The sequence below is a fragment of the Talpa occidentalis genome, unplaced genomic scaffold, assembly GCF_014898055.3.
Source record: "Talpa occidentalis isolate TD23 unplaced genomic scaffold, MPIMG_talOcc4v2.1, whole genome shotgun sequence".
NCBI classification, from domain to species: domain Eukaryota; kingdom Metazoa; phylum Chordata; class Mammalia; order Eulipotyphla; family Talpidae; genus Talpa; species Talpa occidentalis.
Window position 1 is genome coordinate 144,785,169 of NW_026555331.1, and position 13,932 is coordinate 144,799,100.

Sequence of the window (13,932 nt, forward strand, 5' to 3'; positions counted from 1 at the left end):
GTAACACCAAAAATAAAGGAAAATCAATGCGAATAGATAAATTGGAGTATATCAAATTGAAACTTTCTACACATCAAATGACATAATCAATAGACGGAAAGGCAACTTATAGAGTGAGAGATAACATTTGCAAAATATATAGCTGATAAGAGGTTAATATCCAGAATGTATGAAGAACTCATACAACAAATTATTTTTTAAATGGGCTATGGATCTGAATAGACATTTCCCTAAGCGATCTACAAACAGCTATAAAGCATATGAAAAGCATGAATCATCAGGAAAATGCAAATCAAAACCAATGAGATATCACCTGAAACTCAACAGTATAACTACAAAAAAAAAAAATACATAACCCTCAGAAAATAACAAGAGTTAATGAAAATGTGAAGAAATTGGAAGGCTGGCCCACTGTTAGAGAAAAACTAAGAAGTACAGACACTTGGGAAATATTGTGGCAATTCCTTAGAAAATTAAAAGTAAAATTATCGTATGACCCAGCAATTCTACTTCTCACATAGCTATTTCAAAGTATTGAAAGCAGGGCCTAGAGATGCACTTGCTCACCCATCTTCATAGCAGCACCCTTCAAAAGAGTCAAAAAGTAGAAGCACATGAGGTATCCATCTGTGGATGAAAGGAAAAACAAAATCTGGCGCATATGAATAATGGAATATTATTCAGCCTTGAAAATGGAAGTTCTGAAATTGGCTCCAACCTGGATGAATCTTGAGAACATTTTGCTAGGCAAAACAAGCCAGTTCCAAAAGTCAAATATTGTATGTTTCCACTTATATGAGGTACTTAGCAGAGTCAAACTCATAGAAACAGAAGGTAGAATGGTGGTGCCTGAGATATGGGTTCAGAGGAAAGGAGGTATTGTTTAATGGTGCAGTTCTGTTCTGGAGATTGTTGCATAACTGCATGAACATGTTTAACACTGCTGAACTGCATGCTTAGAAATGATTAAGATGGCACTTTTTTTTTTTTTACCACAATTAAAAAAATGTATTTGAGTAAAGCCTCTGAAACAAGGAGTAAAAAAACAATGTTCTGGAAAAAATGAACTTGAATGTATTCAGAGTCCACAAATTATTGAAATCTCTCTTTGATTGCATGGGTGCATTGGTGAAGGAAATTCTATGGGGACTACACCTGGGGTGGGGGAGAAGCAAACATTGTTTAAAAATGAACAATGATGTAAAAATAAATTAATTAAATAAAAAAGAAATCTCTCTTTCATTTTTTGTCTCCTACCATGAGTAAGGAAAATAAATTCTCCTAAGAAAATGGGTCCAAAGGAGTGGGTGCCAGGCAGGAGGAAGTGCAAAGCAAGGAATGAATTAATTTCTTGATGGAGTCATCTAAGCTTCGATGCCAACTTCTGCTCCAGATTTTGGGACAATTGGAGCCTACTCTTCCCTCTTCATTAATCAAAGATAATGCAGAATTACAGGGTAGAACTTCTTGCCAAAGAGTTTTCCATTTTCTGCCTCTCTGAGATGATGCTGATTGGAGTGAGAAAAGTTCCCTAAGGACAAATGTTCTTCCTGTTAGGATCAGAGTTGCTTGCAACAAAGACAGTGCTCCGAGGTCTGCTTTTGCTTCAATTACTCAGGGCCTCCAGTGAACCAGTGCCATCACCAACCCTCATTCGGGCCAATCTGCCATGACGGAGCCTTGCGTGGAGATTTTACATTCTCCTTTTCTAGTGAGTTGGGCCTTTAATTGGATGGTGGTAATTTAACCTTCCTCATCCAGCATTGCTTCTGCTGTGCCAGAGGTCTGAAAGCAGTTTTGATAACATGTACTTGAACTCCTGTTCAACTGTTTGTACTGCTATTTCTCAATTCTCATTCATATACTGCAGAACTCTCTTAAAGGGAAAAATGAATCCTGATAGACTCCCACAGATTCAATTAAATCTTTCAATGATAACTAATGTTTTACAAAATAAGGCATAATGTCCTTGTATTAGTTACACAACAATAAAACCCAAATCACTTTCAAATTCAATACAGACTTACATAACCCAAATATTCATAGATCCCACTCTCAATGTGGGATGGATGTTTTCCTCAGATTCAGTCACCACCTTCCACAAGACTATTCCTGAGCAGTTTCTTGTAGAGGTGTGCTTTGAGAATATTCAATTCTCCAGTCATATTTCTATACTATGATTATGTCTTATTTCTATACTGTGATTACGTGATGTCTTGGTGCAACAGCCCATACCATATGTCATACGGCCTTACTTAGCACAAAGGCCTCATTTACATAGTAATTCCAATTCTGTTCTTTACTCATTAACCAAGTCACAAAATAGTCTTGATGATCAGTGTAAATGGGACTCCTGAAATCATGTCATTCACTATTTAGAGGATAAGTCAGGTCATGCAGAATAACATATTAGATAATGTTATAAAAAAATATTCATTTTGAAGAGAAAGAACAGAAGTTCTAGTTTCTTGGACTCTGTTAAAGAACATCACTGTATACCTTGCTTTCTTTAGCACTGCAATATTTAAACTATTGAATATTATACTACTTAATATTAAAAGTAATTATTTCCTATTTTTCTCTGCCCAGTTAGGGTGTCAGCAACTGTAGGGCAGTAAGTTCTATGGTTTTATGACTTCTCTCCAGGCTCCAAATAAAGTGGTGCCTATTATCATAAATTGTAATTGACCCATTGTCTACTTGCTCTTGAGATTGCTCATCAGATTTAATCAGGGTTTTACTAATTACCAGTAAATTGGTTGAATGTTTACTCTACCAGTTAGTTCATCAGATTAAAGATAGCATTATTACTGGACCCACCAAACAAGTTCAGTCTGTGTGGGTGCCATTTTGAGACATGAAGAGAAGCTCTCTTGGCTCACCACAGGTAATGCTCTTCACCACCTGCATTCAAACCGTAACACCTGAGCACTCACACATCTCACTCTCATTCAACTGGACCTCTGACTTAGAAAATGGGAACTGGATTCAAAACAAGGCAGGCAGGGAAAAATCTACAGAAAACTTCTGTAGTCTAAGCCCATCTTAGAAGACTTTGTGGTGGAAAGAATGCCAGAAAAGAAAGAGACCCATTGCTTTGCCTTAATCACCAAGAACTTTTGTGGCCTCAGGCAAGTCATCCAAATTCTCTAATATTTAGTTCTCTCATTTATGAAATGACAGAGTTGAAACAGAAATTCACTAGCATTATTTCTCCCTGTAAGAGCCTAGTAAATATGGAAACTGGAGCGTTGAAATAGTGTCACTATATCATGGTTTGTTGTCCTAAAGCAACTGAATGACACCTCACTATTCAATTGTTTCATTTTTCTCTCACATCTGTCTTCCTCTATTGCCCCATCCTCTCTCTTTGCTCCTTCCATAGTGCCTATCCCCTTTCCCCAACAGTACCCTCCATCAGAGAAGGAGAGGAATGGCAAAGAACTCTTTCAAAGGGTGTAGCTGCAGAACTTCTTAGAGACAACAATATATTCCCTTTCTCTCAGAAATAGATATGGATCCTTTTGATGTTTTCCTGTCTCAGAAAGTAATTTCAGGAGCGTATTTGCCAATCTGAATGTTGAACTATTTCCAAAAGATCACTTCATCAAAGCTAATGGATAGCTGTAGTCTGGTAGTCAAGAGACCATCGATGTGTTTCCTGCTGCATTACTCAATAAACATTAAATAACAATAACAGAAACCATACTATTAAAACCACTCGGGATGAATTCTTTGAGATGGAAGGAAGTAGGAAGGAAGAAGCTAGAACACATTATGTAAGGAGAGATGTGTGTTCCCCACAGCCCAGGAGTTGCCAAATGCACTTGGTGATTGGCTTTGGATATGTGTGTGGTGATTGTTCTTAGTGTACTACTCTGATGGATGATAAGGTGGAAGTTTCTGGCCTCCTGTAGGGATTTGTAATCACATTAGACACAGTTGCTCCATTGTGCTGATTAAATTTATTGTTCCTTAAAAGAAGATAGGAAGAGAGCCTTCCTGGTGGCACAAGGGGTTAAGCACAGCATTATGAAACTATCCACAACCTCTGCAACATGAGTTCGATTCCTGGCCGGCCAGGGAGCTACCCACATGGCACACAGACCTCTCCTGTTTTGCCCGCTGCTCCCCCCAGTAGAGTATTTCAGTCAATCTGCCTGTTCTGTTTCCCACTCTGTCTCTGGTAAATCCTCTCACCCCCCACACTCTGGCCTGTACCCCAGTTCTTGTATGCATAAATAAAGAAATCTTTAAAAAAAAAATAGGGAGAGATTCAAGATTGTTCAGCTGCCAATAATGAAGACAACTGAAAGCATAAAATGGCGGAAATTAATTGGCAATGTTTTTTGAGCTTGAAATAGCTAAAGCTAGGGCTGACTCAGTTACTACCATTGGGAATGGATTTATCAGGGAACAAAGCAAAGACATAAACATCCTGCAGTCCTCTAATAAACTTTAAAACTCAGAATTGCGTTTGATTCCACACACTCTAATTTGTTCTTTAAGCAAATATCCTCAAGAACTCATGTTTTTATTAACATTTTCTTCAGTTCTTCATCAAAAGTGCCTCATCTGATTGCTCAGCCTGAACTACTTTTCAAACCTCTCTCTCCTTAAATGGCCAGTGATGTTTCTCTGCCTGCACGTACCAGACAACCTGCGGTGTTCCCCTCCACCCGAGCCGAGCCCTCAGGCTGTGGGCTTCTCAGATCAAAGCGGGTAGGAAGAAGTCAAAGTAAGGAGGCAACATTTCTCTCTCCAGTGGGCCTGCGGCACAAAGACTGGGCAGCAAGGGAAGGATTCCAATTGTCCCTCTGGTGCCAGAGTCAGCAGGAACAGCAGCCTCCCTCCCAGCCAGCAAACTTCCTCAGCCTCTGCTCGGAAAAGGCTCATTGGCTCTGTCAGTTGGTTGCCCGAGGCAGCTAAGCACATGGCTGGCCTACAGCTTTCTGGTTTGGAAATCATCCTTTCTCGTGTAGTTATCAAACTATCCATCAAGTTTCTGATTTGGGGGATCATCCCATATCTCTCCCACGTTCCAATGTTCCAAGTTCCACCGGGAAAATAGAGAATGTTCTCTCAGAGTTACATGAGATACAAGAAGACATAAGTAGATTTGGCTCAGAAAACTCTTTGTGGACAGACATATACCATGAAAACTGAGTGGTTATTTAGTGACTGAGTTTCCCAGGCAAAAAACCAGAAGATTAATTAGAGAGTCTGAAATCTGCACTCAAGTCATCACAGTCCCCTAATCTCCCAGGGCATTAATTTAACCTAAGTTTGAGAAAATTCTGGGGAATGCTCACATTGGGTTTTTTTAATTTAAATTTTAAGATTTATTTTTATTTATACAAGAGCTAGGGTACAGGTCAGAGTCATGGAAGGGTGAGAGGATTCACCAGAGACAGAGCTGGGAGCAGAACAGGCAGACAGACCAAAAGCACTGCTGAGGGGAGCAGTGGGCGGGTCAGGAGAGGTCTGCCTCTCCATGTGGGATTCTCCCTGGCCGGCCGGGAATCGAACCTGTGCTGCAGAGGCTGCAGATAGCTTCACAGCATTGTGCTCAACCTGCTGTGCCACTGGGGAGGCCGTCACACTGGATTTAAGGAATTCTTGGAACTTCTAATTAATTTACCAATTTCTCTCTCATTCTGTGTTCTTCCCACATTTTTTTAAAGATTTATTTATGCATACAAGAACTGGAGTTCAGGCCTGAGGTATGGGGGGGTGAGAGGATTCACCAGAGACAGAGTGGGGAACAGAACAGGCAGATCGACTGAAATACACTGCTGAGGGGAGCTGCAGGCAAGACAGGAGGCGTCTGCTGTGCTATGTGGGTAGCTCCCTGGCTGGCTGGGGGATCGAACTTGTGATAGCTTCATAGGTTGTGTCTTAATCCCTGCGCCACCAGGAAGGCCCCTCATTTTTTTTTTAAATTAAATCCTTTTTTTTTTTTAACATAGCTAAAGGCACTTATAACACTCTCAATACTTAAGAAATTCCCTGGCTTTGGGGGGAGTTGTGAGACAGGAGCTATGGGGATCAACTATGGATGATAATATATATTTGGCCATGTGAATAATTAAATGTATACTTCTTATAAATCACAATATCACCTACATGAAGGAAATGAAGGAGAAAGGTTAAAAGACTTGCTGGGAACAACAAAGGCCGTGCTGTTCAGAGTTCAAGATTTTGAGCCTGTGTAGCTCCAGGTTCTGTGCCCTAAATAACCCTAAGATAGTAGTATATCTCTGAGCAAAATCCCATTATAGAGTCACTTAATTCATCTGAGAGTCCTTATTTGAGCTAAACATTTCCTCCTGTCTATCTCTATTTATGGGCTCTAATCTTGCTTTTTGAAGACAAATCTGTTTCATATAATGACGGACTCCTGTATCTGGGATTATAACATGTTAATGCTAGAAAGTTCTCATAAATCAACCAGTGTTGACCCTGCATTTTATAGATGACAAAACTGATGACAAAAGTTTGAGATGTTCGCAAGACTACACGGCTAATCAAAAGCCCAGTCTGAACAAAAGCTTAGATCATGCCTAAATTCTGATCACCACTCAATCTATACTACCTCTCAAGGACATCATCTTTTCTTCTCCACGATAAATAACTTGGTCACCTTCTACTTTTTTTTATAGTGAAGGGCTATCAGCTTAATGTTTTTGCTATTTTGCTTTGTGAGCATATTCCATTCTAGAAATACTGCTCTTCAAATAGAGAACATTACCTTCATTGCTAGCAATATGGTGGATTAGCTGACCAGAGAAATTTCCCCTGGTATAGACCACCTGCAAGTCTGGATAAAATATAGAAAATATCCTTTTTAATGAATGTCAGATTCACTCACTAAGCTGATTTTTAGAGTAAGGGAAATACTTCAAAAGCCAGAAATGAGAAAGTTAGTGGCATTTGTTCATCGATTGTTCATTAAAAATGGATGTTCGATGGACTGTGGAGTTGGGGGGAAGGAGATAAAGTCTGAATAGGTTGGCAAGTTGGATTGAAGACCCACATATAGCCAAGATCTCATCGAACACATATTTTCTGCCAAGGGCCCATCACAGCTTTTTGCATTTAGAAACGCTGGCTCTAACTTCAAGATTCTGCTCGGGGGCCATTTTAAACAGCGAAAGTACTCGAAAAAGCACAACAATGCAGAAAACCTGGCACAAAGCAGATTGCGAAAAGAACATTTGTTTACGTATGAGGGCAGAACGGAGCAGGCAGAGTGTCACCTTGTTCGACCTTAGCTGGGAACATGTACATCCGGCAACTCGGATTTGCTGCTGCTGTGCATGAGTCCATGCAAGCACCGTGAGTATTGACTTCAGGGCTGCAAGTAAATTTTAATGAGTTGGCAAATTCACAAATAAGCTATCTGTGAATAATCGGGATCGACGGCACAGCTAAAATATTGCACAGAAATTGCATGAAAATGGGAGAGCCACTCAGAATGAAAGGATTCTAAGGTCCTTAGGTTGTTCGGGAGGAAAGGAAACTGATGAATTTTAAATGTTTAAGTTAAATATTCATGAAAAGAATAAAAACACCGCATTTAGAAAGAATAACAAGAGTGACCTGTGATGTCCCCTCAAGGGGTCATCAGATACTCATCAAACTGGCAAAAATTAGACGTGAAGAACCTTAAGCACTTGGAGAACCCTTAAGTAAGGTTGGGAAACGGGTGGAAGTGTAAGTTGATACACTCCTTTTCATCAAAATGTGTTAATACCTAAGATTTATGTTCCATCCTTTTAAATGTGGTGTCCAGTACTGCGTGGATCACTGCAGAATACAGAGTAGAGATTCCTCTTGCTTCCTCTGACTTGAGCAGATTGTAACTCTGCACTCGCTTCATGACAGTCACATACCAATGTGTCAACAGAAACTTCTAGCTATATTGCCAAGCCAGAGCGTCTTCCATCTATTTTTGGAAAGGTAAGGCTTTGTACCTAAAAATAGGTATTTCCTATTCCACGTGCTCTGCCTCTATCTGCTACCACCCACTTCACCTGCTTAGCTCTGCCTCGCTGCTGAAATCAAGCACCCAGGAGGCGCACCAGGAGAGAGGGTGACACAGCATGTGTGATGTGCCATGGAGTCCCAAGGGGAGGGCTCCTCTTTGCTACATCAGCCTCTCCCCCTTTGAACCTAGCACATGTTCAGCTTCTAATATATTTCTTTCTTTTTTGTTTTAAAGATTTATTCATTTATGCATACAAGAACTGGGGTGTAAGCCAGAGGTGTGGGGGGTGAGAGGACCCATCAGAGACAGAGTGGGGAGCAGAACAGGCAGATTGACTGAAATACCCTGCTGAGGGGAGCAGCTGGGGAGACAGGAGAGGTCTGCTGCACCATGTGGGTAGCTCCCTGGCCGGGGATCGAACTCGTGCTGCAGTTACTGGCGATAGCTTGATAGTGCTGTCTTTAACCCCTGCCCCTGAATTTAACCCCTGAGGCCTTCTAATATTTTTCTGATCCCAGCTTGAAAATTGTTTTTTAACTTAGTGTCAAAAGCTCTAGCTTTCAATAACATCTACTTAGATGACACAGCTGCCTTAAATTTGAGCAAAAACTCAGGCTTGTGTCTAAAGCAATGAAGCAACATCAGAGACCACCCTGGGCTTAGGTATCTCAGAGGGAGATGGAGTTTGGGCCGGAGAGAGAGACTCGCTCACTGCTCGCCTTTTGAGTCAACCCTTCACATCATTAGGCCATCATGGGGTGAGAGAAGTACGGAATCATCCAGAAATTCTTAGAGGTTCTCTGATAGAGATAATTCAAATAGAATAGCTTAAACCACCAGGAGAGGAAGCAGAGGTGACACATGGGACAAAAATGAGAGGATTAGGTAAACTATGGAATGATAATACTCTTTTTAATGCTATTCCCCATTTGATCCCAGAACACATTCCCCAGCCAGGACTCTGAAACACATGCCTCTGGGGAAGCTGAATGGCTCCAGGTGTTCACATTGTGTCCTTAGGAGACCCTGCCATTAAAAAGTTAACTTGGGTCCTCCCTGGTGGCGAAAGTGGTTAAGTCTCAGCACTATGAAGCTATCCACAGATACTACAGCACAAGTTCAATCCCTGGCCAGGGAGCTGACCCACATGGCGCAGCAGACCTTTCCTGTCTCGCTTACTGCTCCCCTCAGCAGTGTATTTCAGTCAGTCTGCCTGTTCTGTTCCCCACTCTGTCTCTGGTGACTCCTCTCACCTCCCACCACCCCGCCTGGTGCCTCTGGCCTGTACCCCAGCTCTTGTATGCATAAATAAATAAATCTTAAAAAAAATAAATTGAAAGGGGCTTCCCTGGTGGCTCAAGGGGCTAAGATGCAACCTATGAAACTAACCGCAGGCACTGCAGCACGAATTCAGGGAGCTACCCACATGGTGCAGCAGACCTCTCCTGTCTCACCCGCTGCTCCCCTCAGCAGTGTATTTCAGTAGATCCACCTGTTCTGCTCCCCACTCTGTCTCTGATGAATCCTCTCACACACACACACCCCTTCCAACCCCCACACCTCTGGCCTGGACCTCCGTTCTTGTGTACATAAATAAATCTTTAAAAAAAAATAAAATAAGTTGAAAGCTACACAGAACAGTGTGAACCTCGCTACTCTATGTGTTCTAATATTTTCTGGGCAATGCCAGAACAGCTCAGCCGACTGCTCCTGTCCTGTTCTGTTTCTTTATTCAATTGTTGGTGAAAACATACTGAATTGATATCCCAGCACCTTGATCCTGGGTTTGAAGCACCCTAGGCTAAAGGAAAATGAACATCCACTTACTCACACTTACACAACTAATCATTAATGGTATTTGATGGATATAAATAGGCAGCAATAAACATTCAGATTTTTCAGAAAGAGGACAAGAGATCCAATGAGGAGAAAATGGAGAGAGAGAGAGAAGGGTGTGTGTGTGTGTGCCTGTGTGTGTGTGCGCACACTGGAAGTGCTAACATTCTTCTATACCATAACAAGAACTAAGAGTAAATCTCTAAAAGTGACATATGAAGTATTAACAGTGTAAATGCATTATTTCAAAAGAGAGCTAAATGCAAGTAAAAATTGAAATTGGTTCCTTCCAAGAAGTAGGATTGGTGGATGGAAAAACAATAATGGACTATTAGTGTCAACAAAATCTTTTTAGTGCTCTATCTTTCCCAGCTGTGTTCAATGTCACTGTAATTTTAAAATTTTATTGTATTGCAGGGAAATTGTGTCTCTGGCTGCACCTGCACTCCTGCTACCTCTTTCCCCTCCTGTGCCACACACGCAGGGCCTATCTCCAGTGGCCTTCCCCTAGAGTGGCCCTCCTTTATACCTGCAGTCCAGTACAGACCCGGGGTAGGGTTGCATGGAGTTATGGCAGCATTGCAATACCACTTCAATCTTATTTTCTTCTCTACATTCACTTACAATGTAAACTATCTCAAATCATGATTTAAAAAACTGTTATCATTGACAACATTGAAATGATAACTAAGCCATGCAAAGTCACATTTTAAGGATTAAAGGCAGCTTTTCTGCCCTTGTGGGGTCTAAATATTCAGTTTTATATTTACATTGGGGGAGTGAGACTTTTTTCTTTGAACCAGCCCAAGCACACAAAGCCATGCAGCCATTGGGAAACTGCACTTGCTGTTTTTTGTGGGGTATAGGCCGGAAGTGTGGGGTCTCAGGAGTCACCAGAGACAGAGTGGGGAGCAGAACAGGCGGACTAAGTGAAATACACTGCTGAGGGGAGCAGCGGGGAGACAGGAGAGGTCTGCTGTGCCATGTGGGTAGCTTCCTGGCCGGGGATCTAACTCGTGCTGCAGAGGCTGAGGACAGCTTCATGGTGCTGTGACTTAACCCCTTTCTCCACCAGGGAGGCCCCAAGAGGATTTGTTGTTATAAACCTTTTTTAAATTATAAACTTTGAGATTAATGCAGGTTTATCTCTGGGACTAAAAACAGTCCCCAGATTGCAATTTGTGCGTGTGTCTGTGGTGCGAAGAAGGGTGGTTTCTCCGCCGCTCCCAGCCCAGCTGCCCCCTTACTCTGGTCTCTCATTTCTTATCCCTCGGCATGAAGCCGACCACTCCTGCCCTCCTAGTCCTAACACCAATACAGAACATCTCCCTTTTTCCCAGTGTTCATGACCCACAGAAAGTCAGTCTCCTTGAGTGCAGAGGTCACCAGTTCAGATGGGAGAAGGAACAGGTCATAAGGATTCCTACGGAACGCCGTGAGAAGAGGTGACATGAGTGACTGAGCCTGCCTAGGTATGGGGGATGACCTGTCCACTTAGGGGCTACCACCACTCAGCTCCCAAAGCTGCCAGGTCTTCTCATCTTTCAAGAAAAGATGGAAATCGGGAATTTTGAGAACCTTCCAGTGTTGAAAGGTTAACCAATGATTTCAAAACATCATGGAACTAAACCAGAAACGTTTGTGCAGGAGCTGAAGTTTGCAACTTCAAATCTAGGTAACGCTTGTGTTTTAACAAGAGAAAGTCTCCAGGCTTGAAAAACAGCCTAGTGTAGTTCCAAGACTAGAATCATGGAAGACCAGGCTCAAACCTCTCCCGGGCAGCTAATCTGCAGTATGACCTTGAGGAAGTGTCTTAACTCTTTTTGAACCCGTTTCTTCAACTGCACAAGGGGACAATTATATAGCCTTCTTTTTTTTTTTTTTAAAGAGGCATGTATTTTTATTTTTTTATTTATGATTTATTTATTTGTTTTTTTGTTTATACAAGCACTGGGTACAGTCAGAAGCGCGGGAGGGTGAGAGAATTCACCAGAGCCAGAGCGGGGAGCAGAGCAGGCAGAAGGACCGAAGCACACTGCTGAGGGGAGCAGCGGGTGGCAGGAGAGGTCTGCGTGCCATGTGGGACCCTCCTCCGGTGGCCGGGGAGCAGCTGGGGATCGAACTGGCGCCACAGAGGCCACGGGCAGCTTCGCAACCCAGCGCTCAACCGCTGCACCACCGGGGAGGCCCTATATAGCCTTCTTAAAGTGTTGTTAGGAAATAATTAAGAGCACAGCTAATACATGAGAATCACCTGGTACATACTAGGTCTCAGCCAGCAAGTTGACGTTGTAACTATGGGTGTAACCCGTAATCCCACTGTCTCCCCGTTTCCTTGCTTCTGCGGCTCTCATCGTTAGCCATATGAGGAAGATTTACCTAGGAGCTGAGCACAGGATTGACTTTAGACACCGGCTTTTGGATTTACCTTTATTCTCATGAAAAAACCCCAGCACGCCCCGCCCCCCTCAGCACCCCCCTCATCCCACCTCCAAAGGCCTCGTTTTTCTCCTCTGGTGCTAAAATGACAGCCAGTGTGAAATAAGCCCTCCCCAAATAATCCGTATTCTCTTCATCATAGGGAGCCCCTCCATGAAACCTAGTCTGAGATCAGCCTCTGCGCTGACATTTCAATGCCTAAGGAAAGTGTTTTAAAGTGTAGGTTTTAATATTATTCAGAGCTGGTGAGGCCAACAGGTCGAGACAATGCCCTTGAAAAGATGGCTTGTTACTCACAGTTCTCAAGCCGAGGGAGCGAGCGAGCCACACCACAAGGGGAAGTGCTAGGGCCAGTCAGGAGGCAGAGGGGGTGAGCGAAAATAGACAATAGCCTTTACTGTGGTTTCTACAGGAAAGAACTATGAAGCAAGATAGGCAGGGTTAGTTGTGACGAATCTGAATAATTTCAGTAGACTCTGGGGGTATGAGGTATAGATGTGTGTACCCAGCCCTGGGGTAGTTGGGGCAGGGGAATGGTGACCCCTGGGAGAGCACATGAAGGAGGGACTTAGGCGTGGGCTCTGGATTGGCTGGTTTCCATAGGCAATATGTTTGCAGGCAAGTCCTTTCCTGCTTCTAGTGATTTTCTACTTGGGGAGGGACAGTCCTTCCTGAGTCAGCAAGGATCCAGATGTCAAAGTGTAACAGGGGGGTCCCCAGGAAAGGGGGAGGTTCCCTGCCCCACCCAAGGGAGGGTGGAGCTGAGCAGGGAGAGGAGAAGCTGCAGAAGAGACTGAGGAAGGAAGCAGGATGGAGCCAGGAGACCTGGAGGAGGCGCATGGAGCCTAGAGACACGTGAAGAAACTGCGCTTGTCTTTTGGTCGTGGACGGGGTGACACAGATGTGGGTGAGACCCGTGGGGAGGTGACCATGGCAGCTTTTATCTTGATGTTGATTTTGCTCTTTTCCTTCCGGGCTTGTCTGGTTGTTTCTGACCCTTTTCTGTGGGTCCCCACTGGAAGACGCTTTAGACTTGCGGCAGGCTTTGGGGCCTTGCTCTGGGCCAATCCCATTTGGATGGACTTTTACCCACGAGGGCATGTATAACTTTGGGTGCTTCATTTAGAAACTAGACTCTTTGCCTTTCCTGTATTGTTTCCTAGTTGTATTACAGTTCCTTCCCATTAAAGTCTCCTATGTTTTGTGTTGATGAGGCGGATGGCAGAACCCATTTAGAATAGGCAGGTTTGCGGGGTTTGGGCTGCCCCTCTCCCTGTCCTATAACAAAAGCATTGGAAATGTACACTATAGAGGCACGAGTAATACAGAATGTTCTCCACATGTGACTGCACCAACACCAGCGTGCCGAGGAGAAGCCTTCCAGAAGAGACTCCCTTAAGAACAGAGATGGCGGATTCCTGGCTCAAAGGACCCACAGGGAAAGGCCCCGTGTGCAGAACAGAAGGTCAAGGTACTAAGAGGAGAGAGGCAGCACCCTCAAGCACACGCAGGACATGCTCTTCACACAGTCGGTGGCCTTGGCCTCTAACATCCTGGGTATTCTTTCTGAGGCTAAATGAAGCCCCATTCTCTCTGAGTGGAGAAAATTAAATTTGAACGCGGAGATTGCAGGGGAGTGAGGATCGCGCTGCTTGAATGTATCGGCC